The following is a 20,067-nucleotide window of genomic DNA, read 5'->3' on the forward strand; positions in this document are numbered from 1 at the left end:
TTGTGCCTCAGCCCCTAACATTGTCTCATTTTCCCCCCACTCGCTTCCCCTGCCACCATGGCAAGGACAGAGCAGGCAGTCAGGCTCGGTCTGGGCTGGGTTGGAATGCACTCTTGGCTTATTTGGCCTCATGTTTCTCCTAGCCACATTAATAGAAAAGTTCTCATTTGAGTCAGTTTGTTCTCCTGCTATCTGAGATTCCCCTTCTTGCCGTGGGGTAGGAGTGCCCCCATCTTTTTCACTTAATCTCAATCTTTCATATACTAGCCGGTAGGCTGATAACACTATCCAGCTTTGCCTAGGTAGTGATGCCCCTGACTGAATCCCAACCTCTTGTAAACACCCTTCCAAATCCCTAGGATCTCCTCTCCGTAGCCTTGGTTCCCAGTTTTCACAGGGTCCAGCTTTTTTAGCCAATTCCTTTGCTAGGGAGGAATAAAATGGATCCTCCCACCCCGGGATATTCATCTCTTCCTCTGAAGTTCTTCTGCTTCTAAATAGAGACCTTATACCTAGCAATCCCATCCATCTCATCGCCAAATGTAGTATGAGAGCAGAGTTTATAATTTCAAAGAGGATCATATATACGTCTGAAAGGTTCGGAACCACCAGATATAAGAAATTCTCAAAGAGGCAGAAGAATCAAAGCATATATTTAGGCTCCACAGTAACCAACCCACAAACCAGCATCCCCATTTTGATATATTGATCAAAAGCTTCCAGGCCCAATAAGTCTGCCTCACAAGAGTAACCAGGAGGCCACAGAGAAGCATGATGGTATAAAGCAAAATCATATACATGCTTTCTCTCTATAGTAAAAAGATTACCCACTGGCCTCAAGCCCTTTGTCAGCACTCCTCAATCCACACATAGGTCAGCTCTGCTACTGGCAGCTCCTGCTTCAGCTTCAGCTGTAGCTATAGCTGTCTCTGGCTCCAACGGAAGCTGTTTTTAACCATCCAGCTAGCAGCTTCTGCAGGGGTGTAAGGTACGTCAGGGAAAGCAAGGTGAAGGGGTTGACAAGCTTACTTTTAATTCAGCATACAAATACCATTCAGTTAGTTCGGGGGGAAAAAGCCTGCACCCTGAACTTCAAAACAAAATGCAAACAAATTACAAACATCAACAGACAGACTTTGATTCAAATCCCAACACATAGTTACCAGAGTTCAACAAAGTCTCAGCATCCAGGTTTACAAGCTGTAGGGCTCCTGAGCTACAGCTGCCTGGAGTCTCCTCGTCAACACCATCTCCAGAGCCACACACAAATGGTTCTGTCCTCCCTTCTTATAGGGATTCAGACATCATCAACGTCATCTGAATCATCAGGGCTCAGGCTCTGGTGATTGGCTCTTAAGTTGGCCCCTCCCCTTAGGACCTTGGGAGGTTCACATCCACATGGACTAGGTTAACACCTAATGGGGTTTGGGCCTGGGGCTTAGCACCTAGTAAGGCTCACTGAATTACTCAAAGAAAACAAAGGCCATTTTGCTTATCAAAACAAATGGGAGACCTGGCTACTAGACCCCGATGGCTCTGGAGGAGAAAGTGAGGCTGGTGACCTTGCACAGCTCTCCCTCACTCAAATCAAAGTCAACTGCAAGTCATGTCATCATCTCCCTGATGTCATGGTCCTCTTCAAAAATGAAGGACAAACACAACCTGTGAGTAGTCCGAGCTGCCTGAATGGGGACCTAGCCAGTTGGATAACTCATCTTGTCCTCTCCCTCTCCCTCTCCCTCTCCTTCTCCTCTCCAAAGGAAGGTAAATTTTGATGGGAGAAAGCTGCCTAGTTAACTTAGGGTTTACTGACTAGATTTCTTTCTCAAAGACTAAACCTTAGGTCAATTTCACTCTGGAGTTCATAGATTGGACAACAATAGGTCCCTGCCCAAGCACCACTTAATGGCTCCTTTTGGGTTCTCCAGACTCTGAGAGAATATAAATAGTAACTGTTTCTCTTTGGCCCTGAGGGTCTTCCCCTCCCAGTTTGATTTTTTTCTTTTCTTTTTTTTTTTTTTTGATTAAAGGGGCCATCCCTTGACTCACTTCTTAAAAAGTCCTGTTCACTGAACAGGCCTTACCTCACTAAAAGTGAAAACCTGAAAATACCTTTGTGTGTGTGTGTGTGTGCGTGTGTGTGTGCGTGTGTGTGTGTACACATATACTCACTATATATGTATATACATACATACATATATATACATATGTGTGTACACATATAGCTATTGACTAGTATTTTAAAGGGTTGTCACAAGGGACAAGGATTAGACCAACTGATTGATTAAGGAATTGTGGTGAAAGATACCATATTTTTTGAGGGGTTTTAACTTATATGGGGGAACATCAATGATACTGAGCACTTGAAGGGGTGTAGAAAGGAGGGAATATGACAGAGGGAACCAAAATGGGGAAAGAGAATATACAGTTTTTGTCATTCATCACCTCTACCTATTTCAACTTATTCTTTTTCACTTCTGGGAGCAAGTTATGTTTAAAACATTAAGGAGCTTCCATGCTCTGTAGAAAAGCCTACACATAGGAGGTACTAAATAAGTGAAACTATACTTTGAATAAACACATACACATGAGTTTGTGTATATATGTGTACGTGTACATGTATGTATATATACACATATACATATGCATCTACACATGTATGTTCATATATTATACATGTGTATATACCATTGAGAGAGAGAGAATCATAGTCTTAAAACATCAGAACTTTCAGGTATCTTAGAGGTAAGTGCTATATATGACTTTTGCTATAAATGTGAATTCTATCTGCAATATCCCAGAGGTCAAGTGTCAGTCTCAAGTCAAAAGTCTGACTCAGTAGGGGTTGAGATTAACAAGATTCTCTTTATTACAATGATTTCATTTTCTACTGGAGGAGGAAAAGGGAAGGGTACTTTATGTACTACAATTTACCAGAGGTGACCCTTGTTGGTCCTCTGAGGGCTCACTTCTAGGAATAGGGATTCAGATTTTTTTTTCTTAAGCTATATTATGTTCAGCAGTCACCAGCACCCCATCCTCTACCTGCTTTGTAATTTAGGCAATGACAAAACAGTGTCTTCCAAATAAGTTCCTGGTTCCCATCTCTCAGAGCGCCATTGATAGATCTGACACAAGAACTGCTAAATTAGAACATTGAGCTAATGTGCTTTCCAAGTGCAAATGTGAATGAACCTAATTTGAACTCTGTGATGCATGACTGTATATTGGAATGCAGATGAACTGAGAAATCGGGTTATGCTTATGTCTTAACTTACAGTGAAGTCAAGTCGAAGGAAATGTTTTGGGGGAAAATCATTTAATCAGCACTTATCCACTCCAACTGTTCAGACACTTATCCAGGAACCACTTGTGGATCATAGGATCTTGGAGTCAGACATCTTTGTTATCATCTAATCCTACATACTTATTTAAGCACTTGAGGCTTACATTCAAGAACATGTCTTTCTCAAACCCAGAGAAAACCCACATTAAGATTGTTTATAGGAAATCAGTGTCAATGAGTGAATGAATGAATGATGAAAAAGCATTTCTCAAAAATATATTTTTTTTAATGTTTCAGGCACTGGGCTACGTTCTAGGGATCCAAATACAATCAAGTAATACTGTCCTTATCCTCAAGGAACGTATACTCTAATGGGGGAAGACAACACATAGGGAAGAGCTAAAATTTGTTGGAAAGAAGGAAATATGTGTGTGGTGGTTAGTAGCTGGTTGGGAATTTGTATATTGGCTGATTCTGGTCACAATAAGGTGAAAAGTCACCAATCAGACCTCAGATTTCCGTATGTGGGAGTCCAAATTTTGATGAGGCTGATGAGGACCAGGGAAGCATTGGAACATGTCCTGAGCCAGTCAACCCAGCTCAGAGGCTGAGTCTATAGAGAAGAGCTGTCATTGCATGATAGATAAAAATTATATTTATTGGGAATGGGGAAAAAAGTAGCAATAGGTGTAAGTGGTAACAAGATGATTTCAGGCTTGATGTAAATAAAACTTTAATAATTAAAATGTTTCAAAAGTAAAACAGGCTTCCTCAGAATAGTAGTTTGCCCCTTGGTGGAGGCCTTCAAACAAAGGCTGGATGATTATATAGAGGGTATTATATTGAAGAGATAATTATTTTCAGGTTTTGGTTGGACTACAAGGCCTCTGAGGCCCCTTCTATCTCTCAGATTCTGATTCTGAGAAGGAAAAGTTTCCTTCCAGGATTATAGTGTCTTGGATTTGGGGTAAGATGCAAAATAACATTTTGTAAACTAATTTAATAATGTCCTACCAGCTAGACCAAGTCAGAGAGTTACGGTTCATAAACCAGGTAAATAAACACATGGCAGCAGAGTATTAGAAAGACTAAAGGACTGACTTTGAGTAAGAAGACGGGGTGTGGTTCTTGGTTCTTCCACTAACTAGCTGTAGGATTTAGATAATTCATTTAGCTTCTACAAGACTCAGTTTCATTGATATTGTCAGAGTGATTCATGATCATATTATCTTTCATAATCACATTATCAGAGTGATAATCATATTTGTCCTGCCTATCTAAGACCTGGTTAGGATCAAATGAGACAATATCTATGGGGTGTTTGGTGAGCATCATCATCATTGATATCATTATGCCTGGGTTGGGGTGGGTGGGGGGTGTTATGGCAGAAGCAGTCAGAAGAGTAGGGAGGTCTACCTGTATGAATTCAAAGTGAGAACTGGGAACGTAAGGAACTTTGCTCTCTAGCTGAAACCCCAAACAGAGGAATAAAGGTCTGTATAGCCCCCCCCAGTCTTCCTAATTGAGGGAAGTGACACATTCTTCATCTCCCTCAAATGGTGCCATGGAAAGAGCACTGGCCTTGAAGTCAGAATACATGGGTCTGAGTCCAGATTATGGTACCACATAGATTGTCATGAGCCCATCAAGGGCAAAGGAGCAAGCAATTCTAGAATAGGTGGCAATACAAAAGATGATCAGTTAAATAGGATCAAGATTAGGAAGGGAGGAACAATGAAGCCAGAACAACCTAGGTGAATGAGTGTGGAAACAGACGTATAGTGGTAAGTGTTTAATCATCAGGCTAGTGTGAGAGGATATATATATATATATATATATATGTATATATATATATATATATACACACACACACATATATATGCATATACATGCATATACATATATATGTGTATATATATATATGCACTGTTAACTCTAATCTACACTACTAATGTATCTCTAAAAATTCAGACAATTAATGAAGCATTAACTTAAACCCCAATTTTTAGTATTTCTGAGGTATGAATGCTTAGAATTAAAATGAGAGTCTATTACAGCTCTCTCCAGCATACCCGCAAGGGGAGGAATGGCCTATTATAGTAAAGAATAGGTTAAAGTAGACCAAGGGACAGGAAAAGATATAATCATCTGAGGTTATGGTCAGATAAGCAATGGAGAAAATATACAGAAAGAAAACAATGGCCCAGGGTAGGGCCTTGGACAACACCAAAAGTTAGAAGGCATAAGATGGGTGATAATCCTAGAAAGGATTCTGAAGAAAAGAATAATCAGAGGAAGGAGAAGAGGCAGGAGAAGTTGTTGGACAATATCAAAAGATTGAGAAAGATCACAGATGTGGAAAGAAAAAAAAATCATTGGATTTAATCATTAAACAATTATTAAAGGAAGTGGGGGGCTACAGGAGTAAATGTGAGTGCTGTAAAAACAAAATATATCATTTAAAGTTATTTAAAAGATCATTGATAACCTTGAAGAAAGCATTTTTTAGTGCATTTGAGAAACCAGATTGCAGGGCACTGAGAAGTGAGTAGGTAGTGAGGAAGCAGGGACAGTGATTATTGACAGTTCTTTTTAGGAGTTTGGCTGTGAAACAGAAAAGGCATATGGAATGATAGTTTGAGGGGATGGTAGACACAAATTAAGATTTCCCTTTTTCTTTTTTAAGAAGGATATGAAATGATAGAAATGTAGTCTCAGGAAGAAGAAGCTCCCTCTTAGGGAGAGACCTGGACATTTTTATAAGCAACAATAAAGGAATTAATGGACAGAGAAAGAATGAAGATGAAGGGGAAAAAGAGAGCAGAGAGGAAATTAAGGGAGAGGATGGAAAGGGAAGGGAGGACAATGGAGGAGAGGAGGGGAAGAAGGAATGAGGAGGAAGAGAAAGAGAGGGGAAGAGGATGGGAAAGAAGGGAAGGAGAGGAAGGGACAGTGAGCAGGAGCACTTGCAACTCAGCCTGGAGCAAAGGAGGAGATGATATATGGAGATGCAGATCGGCTTTGAGGAGTGGAGTACAGAAATGTGTGAGCTCTTAACAGGATGTTTCAATTTTTTAAATAAAGTTTGAGGCAACTTTATCAGCACGGAAACATGAAAGTGGCACTGTGGAGCATAGCAGGAACTTTAGATGATTGTTGAATGATTACTTGGTTGAAGGACTGAAGAGAGATTTGAGCATTAGGGGAAAAAAGCACTGAGAGGAGTCTTACGACTTCTGGAAAGCAAACAGGAGCTCTACAATGAGCAAACCTTTCCCCAAACTCTACCTGTATTTCCAATCACTCACAGTCACAAATAGACTTGTTTCTCCTTGGGTTTCCTGCTACACATGGCTAGTGATCTCAGGCAGGTCTCTCTTCCATAATTCTGATGGCCCTGTGAATGATAAATCATTAGAGAAGATCCTCCATATTACAGTGTAAGCCCAGCACGTATGTGTCAAGCTCCCTGAGCCCTTTAACAAACCTTTGGATTCTCCTGCTTGGAGACTGACAGGCCTGAACAAAGAACAGGAAACTCTTAAGACGAAGGATAGGAAATAACTCCTCTCCTGCTGGAGAAACATTAACCTGGCCAGTTCTTAGGAATGAGGGGGGCGGGGGTGGCTCCCCTCTCTGGTCCTTGTTCAGGACACTATAAAAGTCACCACGTGGGACAGGCACATTGGAACCTCACCCACAGAGAGGACGCTTTGACTGGCACTACGTTCAGAAGGACCAACCAAGGCAGCTGTAAAAGGGGTTCCCCAGCTTCGGAAAAGCCTTGGGTGCAGGTGCTGAACGTGAAGTGTACGTTGTATGTTGTGTGTGTGTTTCTTTTGTCGTTGTTGCTGCATTTGTAGATGCCTGTGTGTGGCTGTGTCTCTGCCTCTGTCACTGCGTTAACTATGTAGTAGGAATTGTTAAATAATGTGGTTGTGGGGTTAATAGAGTATTTCCCCTGTCTTTCAATAAAAACTTTGTTCCATTGGGAGTGTGCCTTATTGCCAGTGTGAATCCAAATTCGAACCTAACCTAGCTTAATCGAACACACTGTCTGCATGTTGCCAGAAATCAGAATCAGGTGATGCTATTCACTCTTTTTTCAATTCCTCGGGTCCTTTGTGGCAGTTTCCATTGTCCTTACAAGAGCTGGGTGGTTGTAATGCCAAGCAGAATGGGACTTTTTGCCTTTGTTTTTTTCTTTAGGAGTACTTTTCAGCACTAAGGCAGTCGAGTAACTTTGATGAGTTTTGCCTTTCAGATATGATAGGAAGCAAAGTGGACTTTTTGTTGTCTTTTGTTTTGGAGTGCTTCTCAGCAGTGAGGCAATCTGCTCTCTTTGAGTCTTCCATTTGTTTGAATCAAGACATTGGACAATGTCTATCATGTGGTGCTAGTGTTTAAAGATCTTTCCCACACCCTTTTGCTAAGTAGGTGCTGAGACCTCAGGGCCCAGAACAGGCTATATATGATCTGAGATTAACATTTTGTTTTGGGGGTACACTCGTTGGAAGAGTGTTGGTGTGGTGACTCTGGATAGTCGTCAAGGAGCCCCCCCGGCTTTGAAAAACTCAGATGTTTGTCCTTCTCTCTCTGGTAACTATGTATGCTATGGTCAGACAGAAACCTGTCTGTTGATCTGTTTATATCGTCTCTGTTTGTAATTTCTGTTTGTATTTATTCTGAAGTTCAGGGTGCTGATTTTTCCCCTGAACTAATTGAATGATATATGTATGTTTAATTAAAGTAAGATTGTTAACCCCTTAAAGTTGCTTTCCTGAGAAAAGCAGATCAAAGAACCCATGCTAGCAGCCCTCCTGTGTGTGCTCTTGTTGTTGGTCTTGGTGTTGGTGTTGGTCTTTAACCTCCACAGCAGCAGCTAGCAACATTGTTGTTACAGTGGTGCAGTGGTTAAAGTGTTGGGCTTGTGTGTAGATTATGTTACTTAATTGGTCCTGATGAACTTGTTCATAGGTACAAGATAGAATAGCAAAACAACAAGTATTAATCTGTAAATTTAATAATTAATGAAGTGGGCACAGGAATCTTAAGGGAATAGTCTACTAAATTAGGCAAACAACAGATACCAGAAGAAAACTACTTTCTATCTTATATGAGGTCTACTAGGCTCCAAATAGCCAGTGCTTTAAAGAGTACCTCGGCTGAAACCTTCTGATAACACCTGGGCATGCTTGGAACAACTATGCTAATTAGTCAGCCCTAAATAGACCAAGATGAGGCTCAACAGGCCCCATTTGGGAATATAAACTAGGACCCAGGACAGCCCATTCAAGCTGTCAGAATGTTCTCAGCTCATTCCTAACTTTAAGTAAGGGATTCAATGAACCTCTCCCTTACCCCATTCCCTGCTGCTCACCTCAGTACTACTAGGTGTATATTAAAGTGGGTGTTGCACCAACCAATCCCTATCTCTGTTGCTTTACTAGCAAGAATCCAAAGAATCTAGCCTGTTCATCCTTGTCCCCACAAGTCCCCCTTGGAGAATAAACTTGATATCTGGGCTGGAACTAGGTGACAGCAGTGGCAGCTATCATGGGTGTGCATAGCACCATAAGCCTACTGATAGAAAGCAATCATAGTGACTGAATCCTGTATACCTCAAGTTAGGGACCTTCCTAATGTACAGTGCAATAGAATAGCTTGGAGTCAGGAAGACCTGAGTTCAAATTGGGCTTCAGACACATACTAGCTGCACGACACTAGGCAAGTCACAACCTCAGTTTGCTGCAATGTTTTCATGTGTAAAATGGGGATATTAATAGCACCTACCTCCCAGGGTGGTTGTTTTGAGGATAAAATGTGATAATAAATGGATAGCACTTTGCACAGTGCCTGGCACATGGTAAGCACTATGTAAACGTTGTTATTATTAACAACAATAATTATTAACAACAATAACAACATTTACACAGTGTAATGATAATAATAATGCTATTGTTATCATAACAGGCGCTTTAGCTGTGATCCATTCTCTTTCTCTCTGTCTTGCCCAGACAGGCCACCACATTGTATAAGACTTCCAAGACTGTCAAACTCCCTCATTGCATCTCTGGTCATACACAGCACAAGACTAGGGACCTCCCCCCACTGAGTCTATTTCCCTTTTACGCAATCACTGCCAAACTCTGACTTCAAAATCTTACCCAGAAATCAAATCCCTGTAACTCCCCAACATCAAAGAGAGTCTCTATCTGAGGTTAATGTATGGTTATTACAAATCTTGTTATCCCCTCCCCTTTTAATACCTGGGAATACTTTGCTCTACATGAAAAGGCACAGGAAGAGTTGAGCGAGAGATCACCAGGAGAGGAAGTCTCCACCTAGGCACATCACCAGTCACCCCACACCGATCAAGGTCTATTCTTGACTAAAATGCCAATCTCTATCTACTCAATGACAACTTCAGAGGAATCCTATGTGTAAGACCTTCCTTTAAGATAGTATACAGGACATAGAAAGGAAATAAGGCATAGCCTCTGACCTGAAGGTACGTATCTTGGCTTCAAGTGTGTGTGTGTGTGTGTGTGTGTGTGTGTGATACACACATATTGAGGTGCACACATTCACTAGTTGTTACTATTTACTCTGGCATTTCTTCCCAACTTTTTGAAAGTCTAACCCATACCATGCTAGTTCGTATACTCTCACAAGCCAGGTTCTCAGAATAACTCTTGTAAGCTCTTTTAATGTCAGATGGGTACTAGTTTTCATTATCATAAAAATGCCTATTTCCTCCTCCCCTATCACCACCACCACCCTGAATGGGGAAGTCCAATTACTCATGACTAAGGTGTTTGGATGAAAATGACAGAACCAACAAATGTTAGTGGAAATAAGACCTGTTCTTTCTGTAATCTCACTGGGGCTCCAATAAGACTCTATGAATACGAAAAAAGGAAATTTGAAGAGAGGAGGCTTTGAAATGCTGGAGCTGCATTTTCTTACATTCCTGTAATTCAATTTGTACTTTAAAAAATGTCACTGGGAAGCAGAATAAAACTAATTGTATTTTTTATGGATTAATTTGTCATATGTGAAGGGAAACTGCAGTGGAATTAGAAAAGCAAGAGAAGGGAATGATACTTATTCAGTGGATTGATCATCCTCATATCGAGCTTTTCTATTTTGAGTAAGGAGGTGACCACCCTTATGTTTTTTCATTAGGACCTTTTAGTGAGTTTACATAAAAGGAATGTCTCTATGTATCAGTCATTCCCCTTCTGTCTCCTTCCTTCTGAAAAAGGGACTATTCTTACTTACTTCTTGCCTTCTCCAGACAAATTGATTCACAATTCTCCCCTATTTCTTTCTTTCTTCCTTCACCTGGAGTGGTTAACGCACCATCCTACTTCATTATTGTTCCATCTAACAAGACCTGTTCATCATCAAATACTCATTTTTTTTTTCTTCTGAAATGTCCCAATAGCCATCCCACATCATTATTTCTCAATTTGAAGTGACTAATTAGACACAATAATTATAGATTTTCCCACTGGGATTGACCCAAAAGCCATCCCACTTTCTCATTTTTCCAAATTAAACAAACTACAAGTTATGCAACTTCATGTGTCAATAATTCTCTCTTCCTTTTCTATCATGATTGTGATTTTTTCAAACCATCCATACACAAATTTTCTTGCTGTTATTATTAGAGAAATCCTTAAAAGTAGAGAAGAAAGGTAATGTTGTCTCCAGATGTACTTTCCTTTTACATCATGTAAAACTAAATTACTCAAATACATAAATTCTCAAACATGTGGCTGTGGATATTCCTAACAGATATACAGCTTGAAGGCCACTGATACCTATTCATCCTACGTCACCCTTGTACACATTAACCTATGTGTTCACCACAACAGTTCTGCCCAGTAGGATGGAAATATTCCTCCCTTTTTCTTAATGTTACAAAAATACTAATAGAACAAAAAGACTATCCAGTACAAATCCTTAATTATTGTCATTTGACTAGCCTATCTTCTTTTTTGTGTGGATGCATTTCTAGGATATCATCCATTATTTATTTCCCCTTCACAATTCCTCACATGGGATTTTTTTCAGATTGGTCACATATACTATGTGCCTCACCATTAACCTTCGGATAAATTTCAGTATCAATTTTTCAAAGACCATAATGTTTCATTTTTCATAGACATGTAACAGCACCCACAGGATACAGTATTTAAAGAAAAAATTCTGTTTTCAGAAGGAACTTTGGGTCATTAAAAGATCTTAGCAACTTCCCAAAGACAGTTTAGCCCCCTCTCCTATTACTTTTTAATTCTGGATCCAAATGAAGCAGAGTTACAATCAGCAGTACAGCCAAACTCCCCTCCACAAAACTACTCTAAACAGATGTAGAAAATACAATAGACTTAAAATCTTAATAGGGAATCCAGAACAAATCTCGGTAAGTCATTTGGTCAGCCCAACTCAGCAAAGGGAGACAGAGAGGTCTGAGGATATTAAGGGACAGGGTCAGCCAAGGATTATGCTTCATGTGTTGCACACAAGGAATCAAAAGAGATGCTTTGTACTACAGGAAGAGGAGATTCCAAATCCTCACGTTGATGGGGGCAGGTGTCAACTAACAGCTTTATTCAAAATTAATCAGTTATGGGTCACAGATCAAGGGAGGACTGAGAAGTGGACTTGATTCTAGGGGTAATGTTCCCACTTCTGTTTTGAGAGGTTTTGACCAGTATACAAAAACATGAAATTTAGAAGTAAGCATTGGTTTAAGCATTGGTGTAGTTTAAACTTTAGGAGTAAAAGTTTCACCTCAGTTCTTGAATCTAGCCCAGATGGCAGAGGAATAATGAGGGCAGAAATCCCAGACCAAAGGATGCTTACATTTTGTCACTATGAACCAGGAGACTTTTCCAAATGGATAATATGAACTAAGTCCAAAAGCATTCTTCCGCTGTTCAGCCAAAAGCCCAGGTCAAAAACTTGCAAAATTCACTGTTAGTAGGGGTGAGGTGAGAAGACAGCAATCAGATTTTGCCATGAATTAGGCCACTAGTGAATACGAAAGTTTATAGATACCTAGCCCTTCTTTGAGATCCTAAAAAAACCCCAAAACTCCGTAACTCAGTACCCCAATAGAACAGCAATAAGTTAACTGAGACCTTCTCTACAGAAGTGTGGTAGAAACTAGCCCTAAAGAAGTCCAAATTCAGGAAGTATGTGGGGATAATTAATTTTAAAAAATAAATCCCACCATCAGGAGCTCTTATGGTGGCAAGAAAACTCAATATGTATTCCCAGAAAAAGAGTATTACTCTAAAATATCTAGAACAATGTCTCAGATGAAAACATGACTTGGGAACAAATTCAACTTAACTAGAATTTGTGGAAAAGATGAAGCCAGAGGTTTTCTTTTTAATCTTTCTTTTTAATAAATGGGATCACAAAGTTTGAAGAAAAAATGTAAAACAAATGAAAAACAAGGAAGGAAAAATTTGAAATGAAAATAATAGCTTGGTACAAGAGGTACAAAAATTCTTTTTGTTAAAAAACAAGCAATTAGAATGAACCAAGTAGGAGCCAATAACTACATGAAACAAAAAGAAATAATAAAACAAATCAAAAGAATGAAAAGTAGAAGAAAATACAAGGGATCTTATAGGAAAAAAAACAACTAAACTACAAAATGAATTTAGAAAAAAATTAAGAATCATTGGACTATCTGAACACCATGACAAAAAAAGAGTGTAGACACCTATCCTCTTTCAAGAAATCTTAAAATAAATCTGCCTAGATCTCTTAGCACCAGAGGGCAAAGAGAAAATAGAAAGAATCTCCTGGTCATCTTTGGAAAGAATCCCCAAAATAAAAACTCCCAGGAATATCATCAGCAATATTAGAGTTAAAATCTGAAGTTTCTTGTTCAAATAAAAAAATACTGAAAGAAATCAGGAAAAAAAAGAACTGAAGTACCGAGAAGCCTCAATCAATATCAAACATGATTCAGCAGCCGTCACTATAAAGGAATGGAGAACTTGGAAGTAAATATTCCAAAAGACAAAGGATATGGGGTTATAGCCAAAAATAACTTAACCAGCACAACTGAATATAATGATACAGGGGCAACAGTGGACCTTTAATAAAATAGAAGACTTCTAAGTATTCCTGATGAATACACCAGAGTTACAAAGTACCTTTCCAGTTCTAGCACAGAAATTAATAGAACCACAAAAGGTAATAATAAATACTAAGAGATTAAAAAAATAAACTGCCCGCATCCTAGTAAGACAGCATGATACATATGTCCACTCTGTACCTTATCATCATCAGGGATCATAGAGGGAGCCTAATTAGACAAGGCCTGAGAGTGAATTTATTATGTCTTGATGGTCTTAAAGGAAAAGTGGAAAGTGAAGAGAGGAGGAATACCAGGGAGGAGAAGGTAAAGAAAGGTTAGGGGAAATTATCTTATACAATCAAGGACAACAAGTAGATAACAAGGAGGAGGAGATAAGGGGAGCAGCTGACACTGTATAATTGCTCTCTTCTGATCTGGTTAAAGGAAGGAAGAATAAATACACATAGAGTAGGGTCAAGAAATACATTTCACTCTACAGGTTGCCAAGGTGGAAAGGGGAGAAGAGGGGGGAGGAGTTAGAAGGAGTTAAGATTAAGGGAAATACTAGTCCTAGAAAAATTACCTTTAAGGATGTGCAAAAATAAAAATCTTTTTGATGTGGCAAAGAATGAGATTATGAGGGAATTATTATAGATTGGGGAATGGAAGAAGAAGTAGCAGATGAACATTGTTAATATGATGAAATACTATTTTGCTATACAAATTATGAAGATATTTTCAGCAAAAAATCTGTGAAGACTTGTATGAATTGATGCAGAATGAAATAAACAGAGCCAAGAGAAAATCTTTTACAGTGAAAACAATATAGTAACTTTGAAAAATTAGGAATTCTTATCAGCACAATGACCCACGGATTATTAATAGAACATTCTACCTACCTCCTGATAGAGGGGGGAAGGGCTCAGAATACAGAATGGGATAACTATTTTTTGGACATGGCCGATGTGGAAATTCACTTTGACTATACATGTTTGTAACGGGTTTTGTTTTACTTTATTATTCACTGGGGGGCAGGAAGGAAAAGAAATAAGGGGGTAAGAAGATAGATTTTTGCTGATCAAACAGTACCTAATTTTTAAAAAATCCAGGCCAAACTCATAGTTAATCTGAAGTGTCTAGGATCTATATACTTTCAGGTAAGCACTATGGACTGGCATCCAACTGTCTAAGAATAGACTGGACAACAGACATCTTTATCCACTTGCTTTTTTTCCTGTGTGGTTACTTAAGAGAATAACATGAGTTTCTATATCTCATTTGACAGACTCTGAGATTGATGTTCCAGGTCTTAATTAGGGTGTAAATAAAGTTGTGAAAACTCCTAATTTTTCATTGTCAGATGAGATATAGCTGTGAGGATAAGGTTACAGAGGCAGAGAGAAACAACATTCAGTAGTGAAGTAAATGTTGCACTAGGATTTGAAGAATTCAAATTTTACCTCTGACACTTATTAACTGATTAATCTTGAGAAAAATTTAAGCTCTGCAACTTTCTTTTCCTTATTTGTAAAACTGAAGTTAGAGCATCCAGAGTACCTAACTCCCAAAGTTGTCATGAGTCTCACATTAGATGATGTATGGAAAATGATTTTAAAGCATTTTCAAATACTACAAATGTGAGTTCTTATTATCAAAATAACTAAACTTGGTGATGTGTAAAGGGTACTCTCCATTCACAAACACCATCCCCCCAGAGCCATAATCTGGGCACATATTTGTTGTTTGGCATATTTTGCTATAAATTTCCCATACTTCACTTGAGAGTTATATGAACAATGAAATGACCTTTACAAAAATATAACTGAAAATTTCCTATGAATGTGGGGTTGTAAAGGTCATCTAATTCAAAGCCCTCATTTTACAGATAAGGAAACTAAGGCCTTGAGTGACTTTTTCAAGATCACGTGAGTGATAAGTGGCAGAGTTGGGATTTGAATCAAAATTCTCTGACTCTAAAGACACTGTTCTTTTCACAATAGGTAATAGTGTTCTTGGCCCCCTCACAAAAGTCCTGAGATTCAGGTAATGATAATATTATCATTCCCATATTATAGATGAAGGAACTGAAGTCAAAGAAGTTTAATGCTTGCCCAAGTTTACATGGTCAGTAAGTATAATTGGTAGAGTTTGAGCCCGAATCCCCTCACTACCAATCTAGTATTCTTTTCATTGTGTAAACATTTCCTCAGCACACACACATTTAGTCAAATAATACTACAATACAAGTTTAATAAGATTTTTCCTGATTAAGGCTATTTTCCAATAAAGTATATAACAAAACTCTACTTTAACAGTGAAAAAACTGCAGTGGAATTTTTTCTGTTCATTTATGCATATATGTGAATAGCTACACTTTACAGTATTTTTCCATGTGATTTTATACTTTTGTGGAAACAGTTAACAAAGCAGTCAACCAGAGGACATGCTCAGATTATGGTGGGTTTAGGCATATTGAACCAAACATTTTGACCTGATTCTATAAAAAATGTAATATTACATGAAATAAAGTACATAGAAAGAGAGATTGGATAGATGGATAAATCTACATCATATATCTGAAAAAGCTATGTATCTGGATATTCATAAATCTTTATACATTTTTATAAATATATATGTAGGCATAAGCAAATGTACATCAGGTATGAGAGAAAATAACACTGAAGGTCTTATAGCCTATTGAATTTAAAAAAATCATTGGTAAGTACCCATTTGATATCCTCAGAGGATAGAGAACCACCTATGGAGACCCATTCTACTTCTACCCCCTTACCAGATCACCAATAATTTTATTAATAACAAGAGAACTCACTCTGAATAAATAAAGGGCTCCCTTAAGATACTGAAGTAGAAATAGGAACCTTATTCACAAATATGCTGATGGACGGCTGTTGCCATTAGCTGTGGACTGTGAATCCATCATTTCTTTTCTGAAGACATCATTAAGGTCCAATAGCTAAAATAACAACAAGAACACTGTGAACAGTAATAATAACAATAGCTCCTTTGGTCCAGCTCCACTCTTGAGATAGAGTTCATTAGCTGCTAAATGTAATTATGAGCCTATTGGAGATTGCAGATAAATAGGCGGAGTGTACTGAAAGTCAAATTAGAATTAGAGGACATTATTGAAGCAGGACAAAGGCATAGCCCTTTGAAACCTTTGCATGAATTATACATGAGGTGGCATGGATGTCTTCCTTTAATTTGGACAATGCCTGAGAAGAGAGACAACACACAGCGCCAAGGGGAAAGGGAAGAAAAACAAGATTTCAGTTAGTGCTGGTCTGTTTGGGAACTGGAGACCCAGTTTCATATTTATGCTGGAAAATGTCTCTATAATATTTGCAACTGGGTTGCTTCATTGTACCACTTAGGTGCCACTTCCTAAATAGGACATTTCTTGATATCTTTCATTCTTAATGTTCTCCCCAGCTCCCCCTCACCAACAGCTTATATTTTGTTGACATTGTACTATATGGTAGTCTGACTTTCATATGTCCTGATCTCCAGTGCAGCATTACCAACTTCCTATAGACAATTCAAAGTGGGCATACCACAGATATCTCAAGCTCAACATACCAAAAGAATTTTTATTGTCTTTTCTCCCAAACCCTTTGTTTTTCATAAATTTCCTATCACTGTCAAGGATACTACCATCTTATCTGTCAACTATACTCAAAACCTCATTGTTTCTCTCAACATCTCTCTATCTCATTTATCCAGAATATCCAATCTATTGCCAAATGTTGTCTTTTCTAACTTTACAACATATCTTGTACATGTTCCCTTCTTCTCACTCCCACAATTAACACTCTAGTGCAGTCCTTCAATGCCATTTATTAGCCCTTATCACAATACCTAGCAAATCAACTGCTTAATAAATATTTATTGACTGACTGGCTGACTGATTGGACTACTGAAATAACCTTTAAACTGGTCTCCCTGTCTTTTATCTCCTTACTCCAATGCATCCTCCACTCTAGTGCCAAAGTGATTTTTTCCTAAAGTATAGACTTGACCTTGTCACCACCCTTCTCAATAAACACCAGTGGTTTCCCATTAAAACTAGGATCAGATATGAAGTTATTTGTCATTTAAACCTTTTTATAACCTGCCCTCTTTCCTATATTTCCATTCTTCTTATACTTTAATCAATCCCAAACACTGTACCTTGCAGGTACAGAAGCCTACTTTCTGTTTCTCATAAATAACATGCCATATCTTGTTTCTATGACCTTCCTCTGGGTGTCCTCATGCCTGTTACATTCTCCGTACTCACTTTCTCTTACTTGCTTTCCTTGCTTCCTTCAAAACTCAGCACAAATCCCAAATCTTATAGGTATCCTTTCCAAATTCCTGTTTTTCTTCATCTTATTCATCTTTATCATGTGTTAATGATATACCTCTCCTGACTCCTCCTTTCTTTTCCAGTATAGTCCTCTATACTTTCCCTTTTGATTTGTATCCTGCTGAGACCATCAAAACAGAACAAAACTACCCACTAACCCTTTGTCATATTTACCTTTCTCTATGACCCTTAAACTTGTTAGGGCTCTGAGAAGACGTTTGTTTTTTTATCCCATTAAAATGTAAACAGTCCATCCCCACATATTTCCTTACAGTTTAACAACTATGTGTACCTTTCTTTATTTCTCTTGTTTCCTGTAATTCCATTTCAAAATATCTAATCAGTTTTAGTTCTGACTTTTGCAACACGGAATTCTTCAAAATTCTCTTCTAAATGTCCTTCCCTGACACCTTTTTTTTTAAACTCCGAAAGGATTATACTTAGTTGCCTCCTTCCAAACAGATTATCCTTGAATTTTGCCTTTATCTTTATGTAACATCTTATTCCAAATTCCCCTATCTTTAATCTTGCAACTGTTAAGTCTTACGTGATCCTTACTGTTTCTCTTTCGTATTATATGTATATATATATCTTGTACATACCCTTTTGATAACATATTTTCTTCCCCTTTATAATTTGAAATTCTTGAGTACAAGAATACTTTTCCCCCCTTTCTCTCTGTCCCAACCACTTAGCCAGTGTGTATCATATTAAAGCACTTAATGATTATTTTAAATAATTGAATTACTAACTTAGTGGCTTTAGGCCAGTTCTTTCAATTTTCTTAGCTTCAACCTGTAAAACAAAATAAAACATCAAAAAAGGTAAAAATACTTGTATCTGTAGTGATACTCTGGATTTACTCTTCCAGAGTGGTGCTAACTGCTTCTCCTCGGGAACCTGTTTCAGCATGTCTTTTTTTTTTTGCCTAATATCATTTTTTCAAGCTCCCATTCAAATGTGTTCCCCCTTCTACTGTTAACAGTCAATGATTAGCACCCCAATTCCAGTTAACCAATTAACATCAATTACCTTTTACAAATGGTATTTATTGAAAAGATATTGCAAGTATAGAAATACAAACATTTTCCCTAAAATGCCTGAGGACACATTGTCCCATATTCCATCTCATTAACTGGGGAGAGTGGGCTCAGACTTAAGAAAGATTCCACCAAGTTCCTTCCACATGTATGGCCAATGGATGTATGATTCTTCATCTGCTACTGCACTGGACTGGGCATGATGCTTGCGACTTTACTCCTCATTGAATTCCAGAAAATCCTGGCATGGATTCAAGCTTCATCACTACTAGTGACTCATTCTCTTAACTTTTTGAAACTTATGAGGTCATAGTCATCCCCAATGTCCTTCACCTAAAACAGGAAAGAATAAGCAAAAAGAGGCAAAGAACAGAACACATATTTATAGCCTCAAGTCAGCCTCAGATGAGTAGAATCTCAAGTTTCTCCTCTCATCAAAATGTAATCAGAAAGGAGAGACAGAATAAGAGGTTGACCTGGGATGAGTACTGCCTTTGATCATACCTCAATTATCGGCAAACAATTTATCTCTTCAGGTGTTTATCAGACCTGAACCAGTTATAAAATGTGCATATTCCAAATTGAGGAGTAGGTGTGCATTCAATAAATCACATCTTTCCAGAAATAGGGTCCCCAGCCTCTTCCGTGTAAAGGATTGTAAGCTGCTGTTCACTATTACACATCAATCCACATAGGAAACTTTGTGGTTGAAAAGCACCTTCACATACGTCAATCACTTCACTGGATCCTTGGAATAAGACAGATATATCACTTCTAATTGGAAGAGTATGAAGAAAAAATCAGATTGGTGATTGCCCTAGGTCACACAGGAAGATTATGGCATAATAGTTTCTTGAAACTTGTCTTCTGACCTCTGGAGTGACTTATTCCCTCTATGATGTGATCTCACTTCTTGCACCTCTTAAATATTTACCATGAGGAGACATAGTCTGCAGGATTAAAACTTTTTTATTTTAGACTCAAGTCTTCCATTCCTATATCAACACACTTATTTTAGTTCAGAAGAGACCATCTTGATTTCAGCTTTTTTATTTTAACATAACTAAAACTTTGTCCCTCAGGGTTCTGAGAGACTGATGAGTATGGAAAGTAATAAATAAATCAACTTATAGAGTAAAATACAATCATATTGATAAAATAGTATATATATATTAGTATCCATACATGAATTAGCAGGGTCAGTCTATTGCACAATTTTCTCAGTAATGCCATACCACATAATTACCAGGTCTTTGATATTCAG

Source organism: Trichosurus vulpecula, chromosome 1 (genome assembly GCF_011100635.1).
Source record: "Trichosurus vulpecula isolate mTriVul1 chromosome 1, mTriVul1.pri, whole genome shotgun sequence".
Taxonomy (NCBI): domain Eukaryota; kingdom Metazoa; phylum Chordata; class Mammalia; order Diprotodontia; family Phalangeridae; genus Trichosurus; species Trichosurus vulpecula.